This window comes from Triturus cristatus, chromosome 6 (assembly GCF_964204655.1).
Source record: "Triturus cristatus chromosome 6, aTriCri1.1, whole genome shotgun sequence".
NCBI classification, from domain to species: Eukaryota; Metazoa; Chordata; class Amphibia; order Caudata; family Salamandridae; genus Triturus; species Triturus cristatus.
This window is the reverse complement of record NC_140589.1, coordinates 441388455-441408470: the sequence shown is the minus strand read 5'-3', so window position 1 is coordinate 441408470 and position 20016 is coordinate 441388455. Positions and strand designations below refer to the sequence as shown.

At 43.1% G+C, this 20016-nt stretch overlaps 1 protein-coding gene across 1 annotated transcript in view; it reads left to right on the top strand.

Moving 5' to 3' along the window:
* Window positions 1-20016, top strand: part of SACK1B (scaffolding CK1 anchoring protein B) — a 445300-nt gene that overhangs the window by 366365 nt on the left and 58919 nt on the right. The gene's annotated exons all lie outside the window — the stretch shown is intronic.

Genomic DNA, 20016 nt, shown 5'->3' with positions numbered 1-20016 from the left:
CGGCGACACTCTTCTCCGGCAATGCAAGGTGCTTCTGCGATGCGAAGTGACAGCTGCAGCAGCGACACCCTTCTCCAGTGATGCGACGACAGCGGCTGTGGCGGCAACACGTTTCTTCTACGTGAGTCGCGCTTCCAGCTCCTTTTGACACGCAGTCCCTCAGAAGGCCCAGCACAACAGTAGGCACTTCAAAAGAACTCTTGGGGAGCTGGTTGGTGAAGTCTGTTGTCCCTGAGACTTCAGCAGGAGGCAAGCTCTATCTCAAGCCCTTGGAGATCCTTCACAAGTTGATTTGAAAGTAGCACAGCATCCTTTCTCCTTTCTTTGGCAGTCAGGCAACCACTGCAGGCCAATCCCCCAAACAGCACTCAGCTAGGGATAGTCTCTTCCTCTCCTCAGCAAAGGTTCTTCTTGTTTCCCAAAAGTGATCTAACGTTCTGGGGTCTGGGTCCCCCCTTTTATACTCATATTCTCTTTGTTCTCTGAAGGCAGAGAGGCCTTTGCCTAGTCCAAACCAGTTCTGGTCAGTCCTGGAGCACTCTGTTTACATGACTCCTTTTTTCTTTTCACAGTGTAGGCCAGGGACATCAGACGCACTGCAGGAGGTGGAGCCAGCATTGTGGAGGGAAGGCACAGCCCTATTTAGGTCCCAGGTGCAACTCCTCCCACCCATCTACATGCAGATCTCTCTATTCAGTCCTGTGCTGACTCACCCTGTCTCCTGGAATCCCCCAGCCACCTGTCACTCAAACTCCAGACAAGGAATACACAACGTAGCAGTGGCAGGCTTGGATGGTAAATACCTACTTTCTAACAGTGATATTTTCAAACACAGAATGTTAAAACCAACTTCACTAAAAGATGTATTTTATCATTCTGAGTTCAGGCATACTAAACCCGGATTTCTTCCTAGTTCCCGTAGTCTGTTAGGATTATAAGATGTTATAATCAAAGTGCCCATTCTGGCCTATGGGGAACAGGTAGCCTTGCAATAGTGAAAAACAAAAATGGCTGTAATTCACTATTAGGACATGCCTCACACACCAGGGCATGTCCTACCTTATACTTACAATGCACCCTGCCCTTGGGCCTACCATAGTGGCGTCTTATATGAAGAAAAGGGAAGGTTAAGGGACTGGTAAGTGGGTGCACTTGGCCAGTCAACATGGCAGTACCAGACTGCACACAGGCTCTGCAATGGCAGACTTGAGACACACTTTTACAGGCTGCTTCTGTGGGTGGCACAACCAATGCTGCAAGCCCACCAGCAGCCTTTGATTTACAAGCCCTGGGCACACGCAGTGCACTGTACTAGGGTCTAACAAGTAAACCAAATCAGCCAATCATGGAGTCACTAATCCATACATCAATTTAAATAGGGAGAGCATATTCACTTTAGCACTGATCAGCAGTGGTAAAGTGCCCAGAGTCATTAAACAGCCAACAACAGGTCAGAAAAAATACAGGAGGAAGGCAAAAGGTTCAGGGATGACCCTGCAAAAAAGGGCCAAGTCCAACATCGGCATAATGCCAACATTTGGAAGCAAGAAAGAGGGACGTTAAAAAAAATATATCAGGAATTTATTTTACTTGCATTGATTTGGTGGCAATTTTAGGGAGGAGGCAGCAAAAATAAAGCTGTATGTGGTTTAAAAAATCGTGAGTCACCCTGCTGAGACAGGTGTGTTGGCATGAATGACATGGGTAGAAATGGAAGTGCATGCAAATATTCTTCAAGCACAGAATCACTTTGGCAATGGGGTGCTATCTAGCATTGTAAGTGGAATAAACAAAGTTTGAGAGGGTACTCTAAAAAGGCATTGGCAAAGAAATGTAGCTAGGAATATTTTATTAGAGACGCTGCCTTAGTAATACGAAACACCCTGCATATATGCTTATAATACCTTCATCAGCTTCATCTCAATTATTTTCAGGGAGAAAAATGCAAGTACCCCGGAGGCCGAGCTTACATCCACCCCAACCTCCCAAAAAAGTAACAGTGTGGAGCCACGGGCAATGGTCAACGGGTAAAGGGAACCGCGGGTTGAAAAGATTGGGAACCACTGCCATAACTCAAACCCATTAAATATAATACAGTAACAATATTTAGTCATATGATGATGAGACGAACTTAACTTAAAGGTACCAAAATACACACAGTGAGAATATGATAACGAGCAGGAAAATGAACGTGGTGCTCCATGGTTGGTGGAAGTTTGTGGCCCCTACAGTAATCAATCAAAAATCCAACGGGCCTTGATGAACACACCTTTTTGGATTGTTAGGATCAAAGAAGGATCAAAAATATTTCCACAAACAAATGGTTCTCCACCAAACACTTCATTCAGGATATTGGTTCTCCTAGCTTGTCTTATTTATGACCTTATGCAAAGTTAATTTTAACAACAAAACAATTCTTCTACTAACAATTTACTACTGGGTGCACTCTTTCTGGTCAGCCCATCTCTAATTACACAAAACGTTTTGTGTTAGTGGCAGTCCGAACTTTCAATAAACTCTAAAGGTTTTCATTTTTGCATGACTGCTCTTGCTTTGACAGACTTAGGAGTGAATTTCTACTCCATTTTCATTCGTATGCAAACGTCCAATAAATGGGCTAGATGGGTAAACTTAGACAAAGTAAACCAGGCAGGCTTTGCACTTTATCTTTGATCACTATCACTTTTCGTTTTTTAATGTAGCCAACAGATTCATAAAGAAATAATGTAGCATGGTCCTGTAAAAGCTGCATAATAATATAAAATATTTTAGCAAAGCCAATTAAATTATAAGAGGTCCAGCATATCAACAGCAAATAACCCTTACATTTTTGGGACTAGGATGGCAGAAGGTCCAAACGCTTAGAGCATGGACGTCATTTAGGGATCGCTGGGGGTCACAGCTGTGACCCTGACTTGCCTTTTGTTACCCCTTGCACTGCTATTGCGACCCCTGGCCTCATAGGTGGCAAAATCAGTGCCTGGAACACAGGGGCAGCTCTTCTTAATGGACGCTGGTTGGAGCTCCACTTGCCTGGTTTCTGACATTTTTTGATTATACAAATAGTGAATAATATCATTTACTATTAGTGTAATAAAAGGTTGAGTACATTAGCTGAAATATGACCATATCTGGAAGCTAAGGTAAGTAAAAAATATTGTTAAATGCACGTTGTATGCATGCTTGTGGAGAGAGTGATTTTATGTGCATGAGTGTGTGAATGTGTTAGTATGTATAAGCATGTGTGTGTGAGTCAAAGTAAAGGTCAAATGGCATGCAATGTCACTTCTGCTACCCCAAGCATTTTGGTGAATTGATGTCCATGGCCTAGAGTAAGTGACATGTTGGTGGTTAGAGCATTTCAACGAACAACAAAAATCTTGGTTACCTGCACATAGTGTGACAGGGCAGGTAGCAGTACTGAGAAGACCAGCTGCAGTGCAGGATAGAGGTGACAGTGTTGTAGGAGTTCATGTGGAGGATCAGAAGTAGGGATGTAGAAGCCATCGCACAGCGCTGCATGTCGAGCTCTTGACCTTGTGTTTTTCGACCTCTTAATTCATCTATAATTCTTTTTGGTGCCAATCCTCACCTCCATAAGTTCCACATTTTACCTGAAGTAATAAAGAAGGAAGACTCAAGACCCTTTGCATGTGCCTCAAGTGGCTCTCTTCTTTCCAGTCCAGTTTTCAAGTCACTCACATATAAAAAGTGTCAAGCCTATTTTCAATGAATAACCAGTTTGCCTCTGTTACACTCTGAAATATTTATGCAGTCCATTATGATTAAAGAAATTGGTGATGATGGTCCATCATTGTCACACGGTCCTCAGTACAAACTAGCCAGGTTGTACTGTACTGTTTATAATTTTACTGCAGATCTTAATTACTTTGGCCCAATGCTGTTTGGTCTCAGGTCAGTGCTGCCTGGCGCTGGTACATCACCCCAGTGTAACTTTGGGACAGCGCTGTGTAATCTTAGACATGTGCTAAGTAATTATAGGCTAGCACCAAGTGATTTGGTTCCCAGAAATGTGTGTTAAGCTGACCTTGAGTCAGCTTAATATGATCTTTGCACCAAACTGTGTTTTCTTGCACCACCAGTTTGTGATCTTGAGCAGGCATGGATTATCTTGGGCCACCACCTCGCAAATGAAGATGGGAGGAATGTCAGCTATGTCTTTCAGTGTCTTATCTTGGCCGAGCATTGCCACCAGTGATGGCAGGTGCAGGTAAGTGTGGTAGGGCAGGGTGGGAGGTGTCAACAGGTGACAACAAGGGAAAATAAATTAAAATAATCGAGTCAGCGATGTGGAGAGCACAAGGTAAGTTTATCTTTTTTACATGTTATTTTCCCTCATTTTCTTCACTTGACTCCCATCCTGGGGCCATTTTGATCTCCTTATCCTTGTCATTGTGGTCTATCTGGTACTGTGTCCACTGGTCCTGGTCATCCTTATTAGGTTCTCTTGTGCTGGGCCTACTCATTGTGGTCCTGGTCTGGTCCCATTAGTCTGCATGGCTCTGGTTGTCCTGGTTTCCCTGATCCTTGCCTGTCAGGTCCTAATACCCCTGTTTGTAGTCCTCCTGCTCCAGCTGGATCCTCAGATCCTGGTTCCCTTGATTATGACCTCTCGGGTCCTCCTAGGCCTGTAGTAGGTCCTGTTTATTTTGATCCTTCTAGTCCACTGAATCGTCCTCCATCTGGTCCCTGGTCTTGAGGGCTCTAGTCCACAGCTCCTTGCCCTAGTCCTTCTGCTCCTTGCCCTTATAGTTCTGCATGCTGGTCTTAGAGCTTTCTGACCCTGTACTTCTTGATCTGTCTGGTCATAATTCGAATGTGTTCCTACCTAGTCCTTTTTATCCTTGATCTCCTGTTTCACAGGCTCCTGGTCCTGATCTTTTTCACCCCATTACTCTAATTCTCATCTATCAGTCCTCCTGGTCCTGTTCCATGGGTTTTGCTCTTCCCCTGTTTTGCCTGGCTCTAGTCCTTCTTAGTAGCGGCTCCTGGAGGGAGTGCTGCGGGGCGGTGGGGCAAGGGAGGAGCAGGGTGGGGGATAGTAAACTATGGCATACAGCCGAACAGAGGTAAGTAAACAAATAAATAAATCAAATTAATTTCATTGCCACTGCATTGCCAAATGTGATGCAGCACACGCAACAAAATTTGTTTTTATTATTTATTTGTTTTCTTACCTCTGTTCCGCCGTATGCCATAGTTTACTACCCCCCACCCTGCTGCTCCCCCGCTCCGCCTCACCGCTCCGCAGCACTCCCTCTAGGAGCCGCTCCTGCTCCTTCTGCTCCTGTTCCATGTGGTTCTTGTCTTAGTGCTGTTACATTTTTGTTTGGTACTCATGTATTGGGTCTTCTGGTGCTGGTCCCACTGACCTTGGTTTCACTATCCATACCAGTCCCCTGCCCCATCCTACTTCTACTGGCCCTCCTAGTTTGCCTATTCCACCCTGTTCTTGTCTGACCCTGGTCCCCTCTATTATGGTCCTTCTAATAATGGTCCTCCTGAGGCTGGTCTTCTTCATCCTGGTACTGGCATTGGTCCTCTTAGTTCCTATGTTGTGTGTTTCCTTGGTTCATGTAGTTCTTGTCACACTGGTTTAGGATCCCCCTGAATCTGACCTTCATAGGCGGTCTGATGCTGGTCCCACTAGGCCTAGATTTCCTGGCCTTTTATATCCCCCTGGCCTTTCTAGTCGAATATCTCCAGGATCTGCTAGCCCAGGACTTTTCTGGTTGTGGTCTTCCCAGTACTGGTGCTTTCACTTCTTGCTCCTTGGTCTGCCTTTATCTGATCTCTGTGACTTGGCCCTTCTATCTCCGGTCCTTCTTTCCATTGGTCTCCTGGAACTGGTCCTTTTTTGTCTGTTTACTTGGATCTTCTTTCCTCTGGTCCTGGTTCATTCTCTCAGGTGCTCTTCGTCATTAACATGCAAGGCTTTCTGTTCCTTCTATCCCTGGTGCTCCTTTGGGCCCATGTCAACTGGGTCCAGATCCCCTGTTCCATTTCCTCCCGGCCTTCCTAGTCCTGTTTTTCTTTGACCTATTCCTTATAATCTATTTGTTACTGGGCCCCTCAGGCATTGGTAACACATTCTCATAAATTAGGTCTCCCTGGGCCTGTTTGCTTTTGTCCTGATCCTCGTGGTTCTGGTTATCCTAGTAGACCACCTTCTTGTCCACATTATTCCCTCCTAATTGTCATCATCCTCCTCCTACTAGCCTTACTCCTTTCTTCTCCAGACCTGTCATGTACGGCTTCCAATCCTGTCACTCAGACTTTTATTTTCTTTGGCTAACAGATTTCTTTCACTGAAATAGCAGTAGAGATGAGGCCTTTTCCACTTTGAAAAACTGCTCAGTGTGTTAAAAATCTAACTACCATGCCTAAAATCCATTGTTCAGGTGACTAAAATTTCTGTGTGACTGAAGGGGCCACTAATGACTTGGGACCTATAAGCATATATGTCTGAATCCCATTGTGCTGGGTAAATGATTACTACAAACAAGTGTTTTTTTTCCACAGGCAGTAGAGTGAACTCCTCCTAGATTCATTATTTACCTGAATCCTGCTTTCACTTCCCCATTCCACAGAAGCCCCACTACTGTGTCACGCTCAGTTTACTTTCTGCAAGTGTCCCAAAGACCTGTGCCCCAAGCACCAATTGTCCACTCTATGTGTCTCTCCCTCTGGGGCCTATATACCACCTATTTGCATTCCTACTTTGTTACTGCTTGTCCACTGCTGCTGTGTTGCCAGGTTTGAAATACCAGGCAAACATAACCACCCCCTTAAAAAGAAGCCTAAAGCTAGCATAAGTCTTCCATAAGAAGCCCAAAAAGAGCCCCGCCCTCAAAAATCATCAAAAGAAGGATCATGAACATTAACAAAACAATGTATTCTCATGAGGTAATAAAACATTTACGTAACATGCGTTAAAATCATACTCATTATTATTGAAGGCAGCAAAAAAGTCCTAGAGTGCAGCACAGAATATCTGTTTGTCATTTCATATAGGTTCTGAAATATAAGTTTCATTCCTACATATCTTATCTAAATATTAAAATATCATAAATGTTTTTATTCAAAATAGATTTTACAGTTTTTTATTGGTAAATGGCTTACCTGAATTCATGCACTTACCTTTGTGCAATCTGTTGCATATTTGCTTATAATGCTACATTCAAATGCATCACACGTGTTGCATCCCCATTACAAGATGGCCCCATCGTAGTATTGCTTGTTGTTTCTTTTTTATTCACAGCCAGATAAATAAAGACCTCCTTCACACTATTTTTCTGACCACCCGTCAGACTGTACATCATCACAACTATTTAGCCATTACCCAGCTAAATAGCAGAGATTATGTACTATATTGCTGACCAGTGGGTACATAGCAGAAATTATGTACTATTTAGCAGGCTGCAAGGTAAATAGCCACTTCCATAATATAAACAAGTTTGTGCCTAGTGCGGAACTGATGTTGTGAAATGTGTTTTTTACTCATGACACTGAGCTTGAGTTCTAAAACAGTTGATAGTTCTGGAAAGCACCCTTGATTATTTTTTAGAAGGCTAAGAACCATGATCTCAATTGTCCTAGTTGAGCAAGGTGTGACTTCATGTCAGATGCAAAGACAAAAATCTGAAAAATGCTATTCTCAATAACAAGTAACAAGATAAACATTTGGTTCTGTTCATCCAAAAATGATGCAAAAACCAAAATGCAAGGAACACCCACTCACAAATGTGTCAGCAATTCTGTAAGAAAAAGAACACTTTCAGACATCTTTATAAATAAATACTAAACAGCAGCACACCTTTTCACTCAATATCATATTTGGACATCAGCACATGAAAATGATGACAACAACTAACAAACGGCATGGTGGCCTCCAGCTAACAGGCTGCTGTCCTCTTGGAGGAATGTTTTCTCTACATGGAGTGGGCCCCCTCCCTTCTCCCCCCTCACCTACCTGGCACTGCTGGCTCCTCACTAGCTTTTCTTTTCCCCATGGCTTTGGCTGATGGGGCTTTGGGGGTTTGTACCTGCATCTTCTTTTGTGGCGTCTGGGGCAGGTGGCGGCTCTTCCTCACTACGGGTGCCATGTTGGGAGAGCGCCGCAAAAGAGCTCCGTCAATGCCGTGAGGCCGCAGTTCTGTTCCGGGGCAGCAGAGGAAGAGCCAGTGCAAGTTGTAAGATGGCTGGGATAATTTCTGAGCTAACTGGAGTGCTCCTTGCAAGCAGCCAAGGTGGGAGACAAGAACGTTTTCTCACCCAGGAGGTAAGAGTTTACAACTACTATTTCGTAAAAGAGGCGCAGAAAGATGAGGGCCTCCTTTGTGCTATAAGGTGCTGGCAGTCACCCCTGCCTATGGAGAGTGGAAAAGGCTATCAGAATAGACCTGCCAATCCTGTGGGAAAAATCTGCAGGTACACCGTGCACAACAGGAATGTTTCAGCTATATCTGAAGTGGGACCAGTGTTTGCGCCCGCTCCTTTAGTGTTAGGCCCTGAAGTAAGAGCCTCTACTAAGAAACAAAGCTCACTGTCTAGTCAGGCAGTAGGAGAGAGGGACCCCACTGCTAAATGGAGAGAGTGAGGCTAGCTGTTGCAGGAAAGAGTCCTCAGGTGGGGGCAGGAGAGCACCCCAATCCAAAGCAAAGACCATTCCCTCTCTAAAATCCGAGTACAAGGTCCTTGCATCGACGGGAGTTCTTAGTGGGGTGAAAGGTACTGGGTGGAGATGTAGCCATCACAACTACAGTATGGTCAGATTGTCAGTGAAACCGCAGGTGACAATTAATAAGGTCTGGATTGCCCCTCGAGGTCTATAAAGATTTACCATATAGCTTAAATAGTCCAGCTCTGGTATCTGGTCCTATTGGTCCTATATCAAATATGTTTGAAGTCCTTGCATCTTCTGATGAGCCCATCCCGAAGGGGGGGGGGAATCCTCCCAGCAGGAGAGAGATACAGGGAGTACTCCCATGACAGACCCAGAGAAATTTTTGGATGCTATACTTTTGGGACTAAAGGAAGAGATGAGGACCAGATTCAAGATCTCTGAGCAAAATCAGGCTTATATCCAAGCCTCCTTAGCAGCTTTAGCTCAGAAGCTCGAAGAGGTGGCTATTCGTACCGGAGTTCTGGAGCAGCCGGTGACTACCCTGCGGCAAGACATTGCTAAGAATACTGCTGGCGTAACTCGACTGTCTAAGTAAAGCCAGGGGCTCAAGGAAGATCTAGAAACGCTTGAAAACCACTCTCGCAGAAATAATCCTAAACTTCTCAATGTTCCTGAGTCCGCAGAAGGTTCGGATATCAAGGCCTTTGTCATTTTGCTGTCCCAGGGCACAGTTCTGAATAATAGACCGGATATCGATCTTGCCTCTGAGATTCTATGTGCACAGGGAGCATTTTAAAATAAATCCCCAGAGACAGAAACCGAGGAAAATCTTAATTAATTTTCTTTCGATCACAGTTAAGGAGATGATTTTGACTCATGCATTAAGGGAAGGCTCCTATCCTCCTGGTACTTATTAATTTTCCATAAGATCAGATGTGTGCCATGCCACTGCCCAGAAGCAGTGGGAATTGGGGAAGAAGATGGAGGAGATGAACAAGCTTGGTGGTAAAGCGCAGTTGAAATTTCCCGCAATGCTCCGGATACAATCACATGTACAATTATTATCAGTGGAGAAAGTGGATGATTTGATTGATATAATTAGGAAGGGAGCAATTTGGGTGGGCGGGGTCTTGGTAGGGAGAGGCAAGGCCCATTATAGTTCTCATACCATTATGTTAGTTCCTTCTGAGAGAATACAATTAGGCATTAATGCCCAAAAGTCATGGGAGGGTTCCCCAGGGTGGGCGGGTGATGGGGGCACAGGGATGGGCTTGGGGATGGGGTTGGGGTCAGGCACAAGGTGGTGAGCAGTGTGAAAAAAATCTTTAAAAATAAGTCCTCAATATCACCTTTGTATGTGAGCATAGTGCTGCAGGTAGCTCCGCGTAGTATTAATCTCAAACTATTTAGATGAGGAGGTCTAATGTGTTAATTTTCTTGTCCCGATACGTAATGGTCTCACGGCTAAGTGTAGGCAGAGGTTAGTTATGAGATATCTAGAAGAAAACCTAGTCCATGTCATTTTTCTGCAGGAAACTCACTTAGATGTTAGTGAGGTTTGGGCCCTCCTTCCTAAATATAGTTGGATAAAACATTTCTGATTTCTGAGCAGACTGAGCATTGTAAGGGTGTAGCAATTGAGATCAGGAGGGGGGCAGGGTGTGTTACAGAATCCTCATAGACTGACAACTCTGGGAGGTGGATCATTGCAACTCTGGTCTGCGGGGGTGCTGAGTTAGTATGTACCATTTTTTACAGGCCTATCATTGATGACCCTTGACATCTATCTAATCTGGAGTGGAATCTAATGGAGGTTACATCCCCAATAGTTATCGGGGGAATTTAATGTTCTCCTTGATCCAACTCTGGATAGGCTCACCCCAAAGAGTTATACCCATGCCCCTGCGTGCAGCAGGCCCTCACAAATATGCTATATAACTTGGTGCTGCTTGATATGTGGCGACACGGTATGGAAACTAGTCAAGGCTTTACGTTCCATAGCAAAAAATATAGTCACTTTTCTAGGATAGACTATTTCTTTGCGGATAGGATCATGGAAGATCGTATAATGGCAGTTAGTATTCTTCCAGGCCATATTTCATGCCGCAGTCACTATGTTGTTAAAAGGCTAAGGTTGCCTGTCTAGGCCAAGATGGATGCTAAAAAGGGCTATCCTCTCTGATTTAGAAGTTGGCAGGGCATTAAAGCAAGCAAGCACAGACTATTTTCTTGATAATGTGGAGTCCACTTCCTTGGATGTAGTTTGGGATGCCTTTAAGACATATATTAGAGGGGTACTGCAAAATCTGACTCATTTTAAACAGACATTAGACATGAAAAGAATGGAAGATAGAGTGAGATATTTAGAGGCTGATCTGTTGCAGCCTGGCCCCCAGTCAAATGTAGGAAAGGAGCAGCTACAAAGGCTATTGAAGGAGGCGAGGCAGAACTATAGGATTAAAGTAGATCAGAAGTGTAGGGAGCAATGGCAAGCTTGCTGTATGAAGGATTTTGAGTATGGGGAGAAAGCGGGGGCACTAATAGCATGGAAAACAGATAGATCAAGGAAATGTATTGGGCAGTTAGTAATTAACCCCAGGGGAGACGTTTCTGATAAGAAGGAAGAAATGCAAGCTTGCCCTACATCCTTATTCACCGAGTTGTATATGGAGGAGGTTCCCTCCCGACAAGGCTTACTTAAGGCTTGGCTGAGGAAAGTGAAATTGCCAAAATTGACAACCGAGGGCGGAGAGGGGCTCAATGCCCCTATTAGTAAAAAAGAGATCCCTTCATCTCTATGTCAAAGTAGGAACGGAAAGGCTGCCGGTCCGGATGCCCTGCCGGTTGATACAAACTAATAGAAGAACTGGTTCCAGTCTTGGAGAGGCTGTTTAAAACAATTTATCAGCAGGGTGGGTGGATCCCAAAAACATGGAAGGAGGCCACAGTAGTTCTGGTCCTAAAACCCTCTAAATATCCTAGCAGAGCCGATTCCTATAGCTCAATCTCCCTGCTTAATGCCGATTATAAAATATTTGTGAGCATTTCGGTGGTGAGATTGCTAAGGCATGCCCCATAGATCATCCATTCAGATCAGAGGGGGTTTATCTCTAAGAGACACATTCAGAAGCTACTTATCGGTACAATAGATCTTGCCACATCCTGCTCTGTTCCCTTGGCCGTGATCAGGATAGATGAAGCCAAGGCATTGATTAGGTGTGTTGGCTGTACCTTTGGGAGGTTCTGAGAGACATGGGAATTTGCCCGGTATTTATAACTATCCTTCGGCTGTTGTATGAGGGTGCGTTGGCCAAGATCCTCCTTAATGGCACACTGACTCCTAGTTTTAGTATATCAAGACGTATGCGACAGAGATGCCGCCTGTCACCCCTCTCGTTCGATATTTACATTGAGCTTTTGGTGCAACTTTTAAGAGCAGATGGATAGGTTGCTCCCTTTATTTCCCCATTTCTTAGTAGCAAGGTCGCGCTATATGCAGATCTGTTGATCTATACATCAGATCCCACTACAACTATCCCGAGGGTAGTAGAATTTGGTGCTTTATTGGGGTATTCAGTGAATACCTCAAAAACTGATGAGATGTATGGAATGTTGAAGGATGAGGTGAGAAGATTAGCTCAGATATTAGGTATTTGGGAATCTCAATTATAAATGAGGTGGATGAAATCCCACAACCTAATCTGCAAAGACATGCCAGGTAGATAGATTGACTACTAGCGAGGTGGAAAAACTTGCTGTTAGCAATCTATGGCCCTGTGAATTTAATAAAGATGTAATCCTCCCTAAATTCACATATCTCTTCAACTGTATCCCTATTGTGTTTCCAAAATCTAGCATTGATAAAATGAAGGGGAAAATAGTCAGTATCATTTGGGCTGATAAGGGGAACAGGATGGCCTGGAAAAAGCTTTGACTTAGGCTTGATAAAGGAGGCCTGGCCCTCCTCGATTTTAATCTGCACTGCACAACGTTCCAGTTTAAAAATGTGCAGATATTGCTAGGGAAACATGATAACTCAACTTGGGGGAAGCTCCTGGGAGAAATGGTGAGAGACTTGAGCGTGAATGATTCTTATATAAGTTTGGTGCCCCCAGATGTTTCAAAAAAGTGCATCTAAAAGTCTTGAAGTCTGCACTGAATTTATGGTAATGGATCAGGAAAATGCTTAGCTAAAGGCACTATTCTGATTTTGCCCCATTATGGGATTCCCCTGGCACCCCGGTATGTTTGAAAGACGGCCTAAGTCTCCCATTAAGGTGGGCTGGTATTACTACCTGTGCGGACTTGATGACAACTGAAGGGCTGCTCTCTTGGGAAGTCTTAAAAGCGAAAGTTTGAGATAGCCTCTCCAGGTTCAAATGTGTGCATATGTCCTCCTGGTTTGTGGCCTTGATGCTGGAGATAGGGGTGACTGGGATATAGAGTTTTCCCTCCAGGATGTTAGTCTTAAGAGTAAGGAGGTCACAACTTGGTATTGGAGACTCTTGGCCACTGACGAGAAGAACCTAATCCCTCCGTATTCAGTGTGGAGAGATGTCTTTCAAGAGATGACTCTTCTACCAGTTTGGAGTAGCTCTTTGAAGATTCTATATTCAGTTGTTAAACCAGTGAACTTAAAGCAGAATCATTTCTTCACCATTAATCAGCTTTATTGGAAACCATCCAAAATTGCTAAGTTTGACCCTTCACCTCCTCCCAAGTGTAGATGGTGTAGCTGTGTGGAAGCTAATGATGACCATGTTTTCTTCCAGTGTCCTAGGTTAAAGGAATTTTGGAGTTGAATAGAGCTTATTCTGAGAGATATCTTTGCGGTAGGAATTGTTATGAACTCAATGCTAGTTCTCCTGGGAGCTGACAAGATAACGCGCACCCTACTGCGATGGCAGCAGAGTGGGTTACTATTTTATCTGATACTCATCGCACAGAGGGAAGTTTGTAAGATGTGGATTGATCTATTACGCCCGAAGGTGAAGGACTGGGTTAAGACGGTTGACTGGGTTTGGCGCTCATATCTGGGATGCAAAAAGGGCTGTCCTTCTGCACTTTGGGCCTATCTTTCGAAGTGGTGCATTGATGAAGGAATTGGTCAAATATTCCTATAATTACACCGAGGCACCGTCGGTGTTGGTCCTGTCTGGTTATGATAGGATCCTGGGCGAATGGAATAAACCGCAGAGCAGAGAGATCGAGCAGTTGAAGTTTTGCAGTCGCTCTTGGTGATATGAGGATAAAAAATAAACAAAAGGAACATATAATATCATCTGTATAGGATCTTTGTATGGGCACACAATTGAACACTGCACATTATGACTAAAGAATTCAAGGTGCAACTCGTACTCGGGTGCGGACACGCGCCCCTGCAGAAATTGAGCAAGCCTACATCCAACTAATGCAGCTAAGCTGGTTGTTGGTTGTGCAATGCTTCCTACACAAGAGAAATCAAAGAAGGCCAAATGTACTTACATTCAGAAGAACATATGCATATACTTTTTGACACACAAAACAGGAGAAAATATATGGAAAAACATAACTAAAACACCTGCCCAGGTGATGATTGAAGTCAACATATGCTGCACTCACAGAAGAAAAACAAGAAACTGATAGGTTGAACTCAGGTAATTACCTTTGACCGTATCCCTGTCCATCGTTTTTCACTCATCATGCCACCTCAGGCAAAAAATGCAGCCATATGCAAATCAGCCTTGGTCCTGTTTCGGTAGGAACAGTCCAGACGAAACTGTCAACCTTGATTCTCTGTGATGGTAAACACAGGAATCTGCAAATCATTTTTTGTTTACTTTAGTGCGTTCCCCTGAGTGCAATGGGTATGCCCAGACATTGCTCTTGTGCTTTCTGCACCACTGGACCAAAAGCTGCGCCCTACTAATGAGGCCCAAATAGGCTGAAACAAACTTTCTATGGCTTCCACTGATTTCCAATTATAGTGGGATAACTGGGGTAAACGGTTGTTCGCTACCGGAACTTTAAAATAACGCGCTGTTTTTTGTAAAAAATGTAGCCAACTTTCTAGACATTTCTAAAGTAATTACAGGGTATAACAAAATGCAACACAGTAATAACAAAAACAAATATAATACTACAATCATAACAAAACGTAACAAAATATTCAGCAACGGATTCTAGCACAGAAAACAGAGTACAATACATGCAACAATGCATATCAACAAAATAGCACAAACAAACACCACCACCCCTAAAATATGCAACCCATTAAATATGCAAAAATATTCTTGCCACGCATTACCACCTTCTAAAATCTGCTTTCACAATACTGTGGTAATAGGTGTTTGCACTAAACACCTCCATTTTTACCACCAAGGACATGTAGTAGTGCAAGGAACAATGTTTTATTATCCAGCTTCAAATACCTGAAACTGCAGCTGAAACAGTGTGCCTTCTGTAAAAGTAAATGCAATTATATAGCTTAGCAAAGTGTTTCACATTTTTTTAGTTGACTATCCCCTTCACAGTCAGAACTCATTGGTTCTATGTCTTTTATATCCAAATGTATCAATGTTTTAATATTAACATCTTTGTTATTGATCTTTGAGTATTATGACTGCTATTCAGCGCAAACTCTTGCCCTGGACTCTGTTCCCTTGCCCGACAATATTTAGAGATCCCCTTCCCAGAGGAGCCTCTAAGCCTTCAGAGCAACCACTGTAGTGGTCATTGCTCTGAAAGCTGACAAGTTTGGCAAGCTGACTCCATGTTTGCTTGGCATGTGTGGCAACAATTTTCTTTCTCTCACAAAGTAGGAGTTTGTTTTTGAAAAAATCCATTTACTCAACTTGCATGGCGTTTTCCCAGTGCAAGTCTGCCATGCCTAGCTTAGACGTCCCTGGCAAGGAAATCTACTTATGGTTGACCCAACAATTAATAGGCAAAGGTGAGGATCACTGTGGTCTGACTGAACTATGGTGCATGGGCCAACATGTCATTTATTTCTAATGGTGGAGTCAGCTGTGGATTCACCGTTAGAAACCCTGTAGCTCACCTATCTTTAACTGGGGCAAGAAAAGCACAAGGGTGGTGGAGTGGGATCACAGCTACCCATTTTGGCAAACTTGAAATGACTGCCTGCATCGAAGTAGACTACCACTATTCAAACCATGAATACAGTTGAGATTTGAACGATGGAGGAGTCTTGATTGAGGACAACAATTGGTAGTGAGTCTTCAGCCAAGTCACAGTAAAGAACAGGGGGTCTGATGTCTACAATTCCTATAAAGAAGTTGTAAATTGCATCAAATATGAATTTGCAATTTGTAATTTCATATTACGTATCTACTAAAATGGATTCAGTAGAAGTAGGTGCAATTTGCACACCAACCTCCACTAAATGCACTTATTTGTGAACCAACTTAAATATTAATACGTTTGTTCACAAATTGCTGTTTCGTAGTGGGTCACGGTTTGTCCTAGCTTACTAATGTGCATGGGGTGGTTCGCAAATTGAGACCCTCTATTATTGGTTGATTGTGTGACGGAGCAATGCAGGGAAATACATTGCATGCTTTAACCAGGCATTTTTTACCCTGCATTTTTTATAATGCTTATACTTTTATAATGGATGCCATTACCACGCATTGGTTATAAGTATATATATATATATATATATCTAAAGCTCCAAGTTACTGGTAAAGATGTCTCTCGTATGTGGAAAGCTTGCACAGCTTGCAGTCGATATCGCCTAACGCTTTTCAAAGCCCATATGCTTCTTCCTCAGAGGCTCGACAACAACGTGTTTCTCAAACACACCTTCATTTTATTTCAGAGATACCACGCCCTCTGATGGGTAAAGGATTCTGGATCATGTATTGTGTTACACTTCTAAACCCAGAATGGGTACACCTTTCTTCTCGCTGTGTTAGCAGTCATTCAAAAGCCCTGGATGGGCCTCTGCATATGGGTTCATCATAAATCCGAGTTCAGTGTCCCACAATACATGGCAGGTTGTATACCATGCCCCGTGGCCCCCAGTCTTCACGGGGTGGTGCGTTCCTCACGGCAAGGGCTGCCGCTATTTACATAAAGCTCCAAGTTGCCCCTCTGGCAGGAACGCACTCTACACCGAACAGGAGCAACTCCTTTTCTGGTAATGATGTCTCTCGTATGTGGAAAGCTTGCACAGCTTGCAGTCGATATCGCCTAACGCCTTTCAAAGCCCATATATATATATTTATATACATGTGACCAAGATCTCGGCTGAGATCGAAACGCGTCGTTTGTCTGCCAAATAAACCCGCAATATTGAGAACACAGAACTGGAGTGGCTTGTCGTTTCTGCAAATATTTGTGGAAATTTCTATGTGCATATATATATATATATATATATATATATATATATATATATATATATATATATATATATATATATATTATCTACTGGCGGTCGCCAGTAGATAGTTATAGTTAGGACCGTGTTTCCATAGGAAATCCGCAACATTCTATTTGGAGTAACTTTGGCGCCGATTGACGAATCCTCGCGAAATTTTCAAAATAGGTGGGGCGCTCCGCTCCGCTCCGCTCCGCTCCTTCCCTGAAAGCCTCGGGGGGATTCGTCAAGCGGGGGCTGAGAAGAAGGGGGGTCCCAAAACGCGTTTTCCCCATGCATTTTTCCATAGGACCTTTAGTCCAAGCTACAGCCCGAACGGCTGAACAGAATTACTTGAAATTTGGCAGAGAGGTAGTCCTCAGGTCAGGGATGTGCCTTTTGCAGGTCTGGTGTAAATCTGTTCAGTTTTTCCTGAGAAAATAGCATTTAAAAGCATATATATATCTATAGGCGCGCTCCGTGCGCGTATGGTAAAACTTACCGTACGCGCACGCTGCCATGCGCGAGCGCGATTCTGATTGGTTGTTAGATCTTAGTAAACATTCGAATCGGTCGAAACCAGGAAGTGTCGGCCGCCATTTTGTCTCTCGCAGTCTGAGGGGGTGAAAAACAAAGGTGGAGAACGTGAAAAGGGGGCAGGGTGGACAGTTCCTGACCCCCTAGCCTTTGTCAGGGGGTCCCAGAAGGACCCCGAAGGGCCAAAATTTCTTTTAATTTTTTTACGAAAAATCGCGGAGTGCGCGTAGCGTACGCGCACGGTAGAAACGGAAAAATTCCGCGAACTGCGTCCGTGCGCGTACGGTACACGCACGGTGAAAAACCTTTAAAAAAATAAATAAATAAATACATAACTTAGCATTTAAAAAAACGTACAAATTCACTGAAAAAACCATAGGTTTCACACACGTTATAGTTAGGAATTAGCATTTAAAAAACCTTGCAAATTCACTTAAAAAACCATAGGTTTCACACATGTTATAGTTAGCTGGACATTTCACTCGTGAAAAACCATTGAAATTCCCCCGTTATAGTTAGTGCAGGCAACTATAACTCACGCGACCGCAATCCTCTGCTGATGACGTTAGATATTACATCACTGATGACATATGTGTCTTTCTGAAAAAAAAATATTTGTAATATATGTATAGCAAAAAATTAATGGAAGAAGACATGGGTAAATAAGTGTCTAAATACAGTGATGTAATATCTGACGTCATCAGCAGAGGATAGCGGTCGCGTGAGTTATAGTTGCCTGCACTAACTATAACGGGGGAATTTCAATGGTTTTTCACGAGTGAAATGTCCAGCTAACTATAACGTGTGAAACCTATGGTTTTTTAAGTGAATTTTATATACATATATATATACATATATATATAAATTCACTGAAAAAACCATAGGTTTCAGGGACATTATAGTTGGAAATTAGCATTTAAAAAACCATAGAAATTCACTGAAAAAACCATAGGTTTCAGGGACGTTATAGTTAGTTGGGCATTTCCCTCATACAAAACCAGAGAAATTCCACCGTTATAGTTAGTTCAGCTAACTATAACACGCGCCCCCGTATTGCACTGCTGATGACGTCACATATTACATCATTCATGACACGGTCAGTGACATCACTGATGACATCACTGATGATGTCTCAAATGACATCACTGATGACATCATCCAGTGACTGAGTGTTTCTGTAAAGTGTAAATTTGTTTGATATATATGCCAAGCTGTAATGAAGAATGAGTGGTTGTATAAGTGTCTGTATGAAGGATCTAGTAGGTGCGTGACTGACTGTATAAGTGAGTGATTAAATGTGTCTTACTGAAAGCATGGGTTAGTGACTAAACTGTGTGAAAGTTTATCTCAGTCTGTCTGTTGTTGTGTAAGCTGCTGCATAGGTTGGTGAGTAGCTGCATGAGTGTCTATATGAGTTATTGATTGCATGCCTGAGTATGTGTATGGCTGCCTGAGTGTCTGTGTGTGTGGGTGCGAGGTGTGTGACTCTGTGCATAGATGTGTGAGTGGTTGATTCACTGGGTGTATGGGTTCAAGAGTGCATGTGGAAACAGCTATATGGGTGGGTGAGTGTGTCTATGGGTGTGTTGGTGAGTGAATGGATGTTTCAGTGGTACATGTGCAAGTAACTACATATGTAAAATGCAGTATATGTGAGTGATGGTGTATATAAATAACTATATGTGAGAGTCAGTAATTGTGAGAGTGGCTGCATGGATGAGTGTGTTTTGTATCAGTGATTCTATAACAGAGTAATTATGTGTTAGTATCTGTATGAATAAGTGAGCTGGTCTCTGTATAACTGTATATGTGAGTAAATGGAAGTAGGATTGATTATTTGCATGACTGACTAACTGTGTCAGTAACTTTGGATATGTGGCAGTGTGTGTGTCTGTATAGGTGTATTAGTCCATATGATAGTGTTGTATTGATGAGTGACTGCATGTATGAGTGACTGTATCGGTGAATGAGTGGATGTGTGTGTAGACCTAGGAACCAGTCAGTGCATATTTAGTAACTGGTATTGATGTGTCTATTTTTTCAAAAATGGTAGTCTGTATTTTAGAGTGGGTGTATCAAAGGTTATATTCAGGTGTGAGGCGGTGCATCAGATTTTCACGTGTATGATGTCATCAGTGATGTCATTTGAGATACCATCAGTGATGTCATCAGTGATGTCACTAACCATGTCATGAATGATGTAATATGTGACGTCATCAGCAGAGCATTACGGGGGCGCGAGTTATACTTTGCTGAACTAACTATAACTGTGGAATTTCTCTGGTTTTGAATGAGGGAAATATCCAACTAACTATAACGTCCCTGAAACCTATGGTTTTTTAAGTGAATATATATATATATGCAATGTATTTGTGGGGAGGAGACACCCTACACCCCCCAACTTACCTTAAATGAGTAGTGAATGAGTAGTAAAGCCATGAATTGTAAAAACACACATGGTAGATAAGCTTTG